Source organism: Helianthus annuus, chromosome 16 (genome assembly GCF_002127325.2).
Source record: "Helianthus annuus cultivar XRQ/B chromosome 16, HanXRQr2.0-SUNRISE, whole genome shotgun sequence".
In the NCBI taxonomy this organism is placed as follows: domain Eukaryota; kingdom Viridiplantae; phylum Streptophyta; class Magnoliopsida; order Asterales; family Asteraceae; genus Helianthus; species Helianthus annuus.
In genome coordinates, this window is record NC_035448.2 from 6,029,295 (window position 1) to 6,039,307 (window position 10,013).

A 10,013-nucleotide genomic window follows, 5' to 3' on the forward strand; every position below is an offset into this window, starting at 1 on the left:
CTAGTCATCGTCTTCCATGTCGTGGCCGGGTTCGTTGGGAGCGTTGTTCCAAATGTACTCCACCAAGTCCGCTTGTAGGTTGTGATGTGTGTACTCGTTACGTAGAGCGAAGGCGTTCAAATCTTGTTGTTCCTCACTAACTGGAACAGAATTTCCAGTAGACGCGTTTTCTTCGTACTCGCATATCGCTCTCCCTTCGTCTTCAATGATCATGTTATGAAGGATGATACAAGCGTACATAATGTGTCGTAACCTCCTTGGTGTTTGCGAACGTGCTGGATGTGAAATGATGTGCCATTTTTTTTTGTAGAACACCAAAAGCCCGTTCAATATCTTTTCTTGCATCCTCTTGAAACTTCGCAAACTTTTTTCTTTTGTCGTCGGTCGGGTGCGGGATAGTTTTAACGATTGTCGAGTACGTTGGGTAAATCCCATCGGCTAGGTAGTAACCTCGCCTGTACTCCACCCCTGAAACCGTAAAGCTTGTGTCTGGACCTGTACCCGCCACTACATCATCAAAAATCTGTGACTGGTATATGATGTTAAGGTCATTGAGCGAACCAGGTAGACCAAAAAAAGCATGTCATATCCAGAGATCCTGTGACGCAACAGCCTCTAGAATGATAGTCGGATGTCCCTGATCTCCCCTAGTATACTGACCTTGCCATGCAACTGGACAGTTCTGCCACTGCCAGTGCATGCAATCAATGCTCCCGAGCATTCCTGGGAAACCATGTCTCTGTTCGTGTGCTTGATATAATTTTTGAACGTCGTTTGCGTTCGGTTTCCGCAGGTATCGCTTGCTATACAATTTGACAACCCATTGGCAAAACTTGTGCAAACATCGACGTGCGGTTCTTTCAGACATCCTAATGTACTCGTCTAATGCATCGGGTGCGTAACCGTACGCAAGTTGGCGAATGGCCGACATACATTTTTGTAAATTACTGAAACCCCTTTGCCCCCTAGCGTCGTTTCGCAATGTAAGAAACGGATCAGACTGGGCCATGTCGCCTGCAATACGTAAAAACAGTGGACGACTCATGCGGAAACGACGTCGAAAAATCTCGGCTGGGTACACGGGTTCGTCGGCAAAATAATCGGCTACTAGTTTATCGTGGCCGGCTATAAATTTAAAACAAAACATAAATGAAATTAATTATAAAATACAATTTCAAATCTATATAAAATATAAGGAAAAAAAGTAAAATACCTTCTTGGTCTCGGTTATATTTTGCTCGTCTAGTTAGCCGTTGGGACGACCCTTCATCAGCCGCCATGAGCCGCGTTCATAATCATGTTGTGCATAATAGCATTCTCTTCCGAAGATGATGAATACCACGCAGACGAAGACGATGAAGACATATAAGAAATTGAAGAAATGGAAGAAACGGGTGAAGCCATGATAATTTTTTAGCGAGAGATGGGGTGGTAGCGGGTAAAAAATGGTACAAAATATGAAGAGTTTTTATAAAAATGGAAGAGTGGTAATAAAATGTGAGAGAGAATGGGTTGGTAGAGAGTGAAAAGTTATGAAAAAAAGGGTTAAATAGGTGAGTATTTATAAAAATGGAAGTGAAATGGGGTGTTTTTGGAATTATGACCGTTAGTTTTTAAATAATTTAAATTCTGAATTTATTTTTTTTTTCAAACGGTCAAAAAGCACATCGGTCCCCACACTATTTTGTCATCTTGTGCGCGTCCTAAACGTCGGAACTCGGACGTTGGCGACGGGACCGGGGGGGGGGGGGGGGGGGGGGGCGGCACGGTGTGCCCAGCGGCGCCGGACCAAGACGTCCCGGGGACGTCCCCCATACCGAGTAGCCTTAGTGTATGCGTAATGGGACGTTATATGCCCTCATAAAGCTCTTATAAAGCCCCAAACACTACTATGAGGGGCTTTATGAGACAAAAAAAGGTGTGTGACGCTATATATATGGCGCCAGATGGGGGGAGGGGGAGGATTTCAAAAATGGACCAATAAAAAAAAGGAAGTGTTTTTTAAATTAATTAATAAAATTGAAAATTAATAGTTAGGTAATGATAGGTAGGGGCTTTATGACTACGGACTCTAGTGATATAACGTCCCATAAAGCCCCTGTGTGACGTGGCACGACACGTGTCGCATAACGCCCCACAAGGGGCTTTATGACTACAGATGACCTTACAATGGAGAAATCTATTTGGTGGAATATTCTAGCCTGGACGAAACTATCTATGAACTTGCCGTTTATCTCAAATGCGGAAGCTTTGGAGTGCATTGACAAACAATCAGGATCATTCACTTGGAAGAAAATCATAAAAGTAGTGTTCCAAACAACCCTGTGGACATTTGGAAGGCAAGAAATGACAGAATCTAATGGTATTCAGAAGACGGGGGGAAGTCGTAAAAGAAAAAAAAGTAGACACATTTTTATGGTTAAAAGCTAGATCAAAATTCAGTAATAGAGATGGGAGGATTTTAATATTATAGATATTGTGTCGTAAGCATTTATTAGGGGGGGGGGGATCTCTTTTGTACTATATTTTTAGGTTTTACAGCATATGCTGGCCTGTTTTTATATCATAGAATTTGACCGTTTAAAAAAATTATTGAAAGTATCTTGTGTCTTAACTCTTAAGCATAGGACATCTTGAAATCACGCTATACTTGATGGTCCATTCATAAGTTTGAAACATCTAGATTTGAATTGAAACATTGTAATTGATTAATGATTAAATGCTTCAAATATATATGGTCGAATTCAATTGGAGGTAAAAGTAAGAAAACTTGAAATAGAGAACGGTGGTGTCCAAAAGAAATACCGCTACCACACTATATAGACACCATTAACATGTCATAATGTTTTTTATGGGGCATATTTTTTTTTGAACGGCCAACAAACTCAATCCCGAGCACTTTCGAGGCACCCACTGGACAAACGGAGTACTCCGAGAGTAACCCGAGTCCACTACCAATTCCGGGAAAACCCAGTAACCTACCCGCTCGTAGGCACGACGGTGAAATTACCGGTAAAGCTCGTTTGGCTCAAGGATCCAACCCAGGTTTCCCTGGGTCTCCTATCATTGCCCACCAGTGCCTCACTCTGCACCAAGTGAGAGTCGAACCTGCATCTCTCAATAGAAATGCAAGCCGTCCACCACTTGATCTAGAGATCATTGGCTTTTTATGGGGCGTATGAATGTGTGTTACCGAATTATATGACCAGTATGATGTGGTATACTGACGCAAACATGACTCATGTGACAAGGGTCAAGGTTGTTAAACGGATTATGTTTGTGGGTTGGCGGGTCCAACCCGACACGAACCCAAAAATTTGACACATGCCCAAACGCAACCTGAACCCGCATATTGTGTTAGACATGTGAACCTAAACACTACATGAATATTTGCAGGTTTGCATTATCTTAAAATTGATTTTTTTTTAGTTTTAATAAAAGACGATATTAAGGTAATAATGCCCTTCTAGATTTCTGGTAATTAACCTAGTGCATTTTATTATAATATTCATGATCACTTACATAAATGCTAATTGTGATTGGATTATATATATATTATATAGAATTATAATGTTAACTAGTAACCCGGTTGAATCGTCAGGTAGAATTCGGTTCAACCGGTTTAACCATTTCAGAGCCCAATCTGGTATAATTTCAAAACCGGTTTTAAAACAATGTGTGAAACATAACACACAAATTAACCAATGTCAAAGTATATAACATAATAAACGGTTATTGTATTGTGTAACATAGTACTTGATACAACATCTTAACTAATAATCAAGGTTGATAGAGTTTATCACCACATTTACATTTCCATGAAAGAAGATAGTAATTATCTTCCCAATGAGATTGAACCCTGTAATCAATCAATTTCTGGTGTGATGGAATTACCAAAGTAGCCTCACAAGGCCTACAACTCACACACTTGTTCACACACCTTGGTGGTCTTATCCCAAAACTTTCTTGTTTTGTTCAACACTTGACACCCCTTCATCATCATAACCTAAAATCAACAAAAAAAAATTAAAAAATTTAAATACTCACAAAATAGAATTTTAAGTACCTGATATTGAATGTGATACTGTGAGAGATAACAGAAGAATGGTTAAGTAGGTTCTTGCAGGTGCCATCAATAGTTAGCAACTTGAAGAAATATGTATGTATATATTTTATCAGTGATATAAATAGTGCAAGAAAGATGATGAGGGGCCCCTGTGAAGAATTAATAATAAGTACCATGCATGTAGTAGTATTATTACAATAATAATGGACATTAAAAGGTGAATGTACCCAGGGGATTGGGTGACTATTTAGGTAGGGAAGATAAACCAAAAGAGGGAACATATATAACATATTTGTCAACAAGTAAATAAATGTTTTTCATCATCATCATACTCATACTCAGTAAATCTCACCAATAGCAAAGCTAACGTAGGGTCTGAGGAAGGTAAGAAGTAGACAACCTTACCTCTACCTTATAGGAATAGAGAGACTGCTTCCAGTGAGACCTCCAACTCAAAAGTAGTTTTGCATCAAGCCTTGGACATAAGGCACATAACACCCAACAATTAAGACAAAGACCGATTAGTGCATGTACTCCCTTGTCTTTCGGCTATCAACGCCACCACATGATGAATGATTAACCATCCCCCTCTTTTAATGTTATTTTCACGAAATTAGTAAAATAACGTTAAAAGTAGTGCATTTTCACTTTTGCCCCCCCCCCACCCGAGCACCCACACATATGCATTATATGCGCGTATCGTAAGCGGGGTGTTCAGTCAATAAATGTTTGTAAACCAATCAAGTTAAAGTATTAAACTAAAAATTCTTTTTACACTGAATTTTTTAATGTTTTTTTTTCCTGATTTTGGGAAAATACACTGGCTTTGGTAGATTGATGTGAATAATTTCTTGAATCTTGATTTTTTGTTTCTTAGATTGAAACATCTAGACTTGAATTGAAACATTGGCATTGATAAATGATTAAATGCTTTGAATATTGAGAAAAGTGCCTGGATAGTCCTTGTAGTTTGCCAATTTTTCACCTTTAGTCCTTTACTTTCTAAAATTACGCCTACAGTCCTCAACTTTTTCAATTTCGTTCCCGGATAGTCCCTGACGCGTACCTGGGTTAGTTTTTTGGTGTTAGCTGCGTGTGAAATGACAAAAATACCCTTACTATCAAATTAATAACTAAAAAGTTAAAAGAAATATAATTAATATTTTACGATGGGACCCACCACCCACTTCATCTTCCCCACTCCACATCACCACCACCACCACCATCTACCCCCCCCCCCCCCCCCCCTCCCACAGTCCCACTTCACCACAACCACCACCGCCGCCATCATCACTGCTGCCTCAACCATACTCACCGGAATTCCTCCTCCATCAATCCCCTGCATCAATTTCTGTTTTTGGCGGTGGTTTTAAGCATATGTCATCCCCGAATTTCTGATCTCACAGTTGAAGACACAGGCTTCAGTGTCTTCAATACACTTACTGTCAATGTGGTACACCTCAACTATTATATCTAACCATTTCACGATTTATTGGTCGCTTTCAAATTTCTGCACCCGAGCTTGATTCCTTGCTCTTTAAAGGTCCAGCTCCTTCCATGTTCTTAACAGATGGTTTCCATTCTTTGGAAAAAGCACAACTCTCTATGCACATTATTTTCAGTACATGCTTCTATTATTATTAATCTTCTTCAAAAGTCCCTCAGCTCACATGCTTCTATTATTATTAGTCTTCTTCAAAAGTTCCACAATGTCAAAGATTTTTCACTGAGCATGAGCATGGAAATCATTCAGATATTTGTTCTTCACTAATTCTTTAATTTCAATGCGATTATTGCAAAATAGTGAAGATAGCGATCATTGCGATTATATGAGATATATTACCATAAATTGATGCAGGGGATTGATGGAGGAGGAATTCCGGTGAGTGTGGTTGAGGCGACGGTGGTGGTTGTGGTAATGGTGGGGGTAGATGGTGGTGGTGGGTCCCACATATATTTCTTTTAACTTTTTAGCTATTAATTTGATAGTAATGGTATTTTTGTCATTTCACACGCACCTAACACCAAAAACTAACCCAGTTACGCGTCAGGGACTATCCGAGAATGAAATTGAAAAAGTTGGGGATTATAGGTGTAGTTTTAGAAAGTAAGGGACTAAAGGTGAAAAATGGGCAAACCACAAGGACTATCCGGGCACTTTTCTCTCGAATATATATGGTTGAATTCAATTGGAATGTGGGTAATATTAAGAAAACTTGAAATAGAGAATGATGGCGTCTAAAAGAAATACCGTTGCCACACTATATAGACACCACTAACATGTCATACGTTTTGTATGGTCATGTTGGTAGTATAACGTGTTAGAATGGTACATCATACGAGCCATAATGTTTTTTATGGGCCGTATAAATGGGTGTTGTCGAATTATATGACCAGAATGATGTGGTACACTGACACAAACGTGACTCATGTGACCAGGGGTGTTAAACGGATTATGTTCGTGGGTTGGCGGGTCCAACCCGACATGAACCCGAAAATTTGACACATGCCCAAACACAACCTGACCCCAAATATTGTGTTAGACATGTGAATCTAAACACAACACAAATATTTGCAGGTTGACTCTAAACGGCCTGTTTACCCGATTTTTTTTTTTTTTTTTTTTTTTTTTTTTTTTCAGTTAACTACTTTATATTTATATTTTCACAATAAATTACAAATGTATATAAATCAACTAGGTTTTAATTATTAACTCTTATGTCAATATCTTCTCTAAGTTTTAGATTTTGTCATAAAATATCCAACCAATTAATTTATAACATAAAACACATATTAAGAAAATAAAATAAATGACTTAAACTAGTCAACCAACCTAAGGATTCATTCGGAAAATGGCACGAAAATGTTTATACTAAACTCAGAATGTGAATTTCATGTTAGTTTCAAGTCATATAAAATATTCACACCTCTACTGACCACTAACAAAGTTATACAACCCGTATTACAATTTTCGCCCAGTCATACGGCTCGTTGGATGACGTGACCGATGTCGATATACCATCACTGTTGTATCTATACCAGCACCTATAGGGGAAAACAGCCAGGACCTTTCATGGAATGGGTTTGACGTGAGGAATGATGTTTATTTACACTATATGATCAAAACTCGAAGCGTCGTTTCATCGAACAGTTGATGTGCACACTCTTTTTGACACTTTCCGTTGGTTTGCTTTTACCTTTCTTGGCGAATGCTCACATTATTTCCAATTTAACTCACTGATTCGTACCCAATTTGATGGCTACCAACTCATCAACAAGAATTTAACATATTATCTGGAAAAAATAAATGTACATACTAGGGCTCTTCAAAAAGCTTGTGGCTCGGAGCTCGTTCGGAAAAAAAGCTCGCTTGATATGGCTCGGTTTGAAACTAAGCCGAGCCGGCTCACTCTCAGCTCGGTTAGAAAGTGAGCCTAGCTCAGCTTGTAACGAGCTAGATTAGCTCGGTTTGGCTCGTTTGGTAGTTTGGCTCAGCTTAGCTCGAATTATTTTACTTGTAATATATTATTTACTTATATACATTGTAATATATTATAAAAAACTGATTTACATGTATTTAGGAGTTTAATTTTATATCTATGGCATTATAATGAACTAATATTGTAATTTGTTAAAATTTTAAACTTGTTTTATGTTGTTGAAGTTGATTTTGGCTTGTAATGTTTTAGGTTGCACTTATTTTTGAATATGTTCTTTTGAACAATTGAATAATACTCTAAACTACTGAATTTTGAGAGCTTTTTATTAATTTTTCTTTTTAAAATCGAGCAAACAAAGCCGAGCCGAGCCGAGCCAACTCGGTTTAAAACCAAACCGCGTCTGAGCGTAGATTTTCAGCTCGGTTTCAAATTCGAGCCGAGCCGAGCCAGCTCGGGTTTTAATAGAGCCGAGCCCGAGCTTACCCCTACTCGGCTCTGGCTCATGAACAGCCCTAGTGAATACTACAATACTTTATGCCCAATTGCCCAGTGTTGTCAAAAAATGAGCTTGTGGTGGCTCAGATCTCACATGAAAATGCCTGCCCAAAAGCTATAAAAAGTCCTGTTTTGTTCATTGATAATTTGATATGACCTTACATTGAAGCCATGTGAACATGTAACTAGAAAGGGGAAACATGTATTTTGTTGTTGCTGTTCATATCAGGCGTATGACGTCACTGCGAGACAGCCCATGTTATTATTTCTCAGTATGTATAAGGCGTATGTGGCATGCGATACGGGGCCGTAACCAGAAGCCATGCTTATCTAGTTTCGAGAAAGAGGACAAAAATTGTAACGCACTATTAGACCATGTGGTGTGAGAGAAGTAGAGGCAGGGAGATGCCATGTCGGCATCATTGGGCTATACAAAAGCCCCCATCGACGTTAACTATTTTGATGTGGAGTGTTTGCGGGTGTGAGGGATAGAGGGAGGGGTTCACGTTTTAGATACGTCAATCTCATTCACAAAATTACGGGTGTGAAAAGTGAAATTCTCCACCACCTACGTAATGTGTTTTCTTTTCACGTGTTATAAAGAGATGAAATGTGGTGGTGGGTATTAAATCAAACCCCGCCTCCACACCCACCCCTTTTCGCGCCCCTACGTTGCCGGTGTGCAACGTCCTTCATGCTTGTGTGGCGGGCTTCATGCCCCTTTTTACAACTACCACAACAATAGCCTAAAACTTTGTGTCGTGCAAACCGTGAAGAGGGCGCAATGCCCCTGCCATGTAGGGCTCATAGGCATGGGGACACCACCTTCTTGGGGGTGTGAATGGGGCACGGCCTGGATGGATGAATGAAAGGACTAAGGGGCGTCACGGGCATGGGGACTAAACCATAACACACCTTAGTGAAAGGTGAAACTATTCCTATCTACGTGACAAGGACGTAGCAACACTTTTTTTACTTTTCACCTAACTATAACACATAGCTTTAGTATGTAAAGGATCACATGAACAAGACAACCGAAATAGAAAAAAAATATCAACTAATCAAGCCACGAGCTCACTTGAGTTGAAAAGGGGGCGAGACAAGCTAACTTTCAGCTTAAATCGAAGATTATGATCCGAGCCAATTTGACACACATTGTTACAAGCTAAAGTCCTAGTTAATACTCGTTTCATCTATATTGATGAAAAACTCTATAACCAATAAAGTTGATTTCACGGAACAACTGTTAACAAATTTGCAAGGTGTTTTTCATATATGTGAATATTGTGATTAAGAGTGCATTGGATTCATGCAACTTTTTTTATGAAATTTTGAAAGTTTTCAAAAGAGTAAATTGCCATTTTAGTCCCTGAGTTTTGTCCAAATTTGCCATTTTAGTCCAAATAGTTTTTTTTTGCCTCTGGGTCCCTGAGTTTTACATTTTGTTGCCATTTTGATCATTTTGTCTAACTCCATCCAAAAACCCAGTTTGTAACAGGGGTATTTTGGGGATTTCCTTAAAAAATGTTTTCAGTTGCCATTTTGATCCAATTCTAAAAAATCAAAAAAATTCCAAAAAATTCAAAAAAAATCTAAAAATCAAAAAAATTCTAAAAAATCATAAAAATTCTAAAAAATTCAAAAATCAAAAAAATTCTAAAAAATAATAAAAATTCCAAAAAATTAAAAAAAATCTAAAAAATCCAAAAACCATTAAATGTTTCGGCACGAACCGTTTCGACCCGTACCGTTTCGAACCGAACCGTTTCGACCCGTACCGTATCGAACCGAACCGTTTCGACGCGAACTGTTTCGAACCCGTACCGTTTCGAACCGAACCGTTTCGACCCGTACCGTATCGTATACGTGAAGCTCTCGTTTCGCGCTTGAAGCTTCGCTTAAAGCTTTTGGAACCAAAACGCTTCGGAGCGCTTCGCGCTTTTTTAAACCAAGGCTTATAGTTTATATGACTGATAGTAGGTCTAATTTTAATTTCCTGCAAGTGTCTGCGA

General features: G+C 38.9%; 1 long non-coding RNA gene across 1 annotated transcript; it reads right to left on the reverse strand.

Annotated features, from left to right (window-relative positions):
• Nucleotides 1–3,679: 3,679 nt before the first annotated feature.
• On the reverse strand, nt 3,680–4,217 carry LOC110916564. The gene is made up of 2 exons (XR_002579847.2): nt 4,067–4,217; nt 3,680–4,006 (listed from the first exon to the last, which is right to left on the reverse strand). It is a non-coding gene; the product is annotated as an uncharacterized LOC110916564 (long non-coding RNA).
• Nucleotides 4,218–10,013: the final 5,796 nt, after the last annotated feature.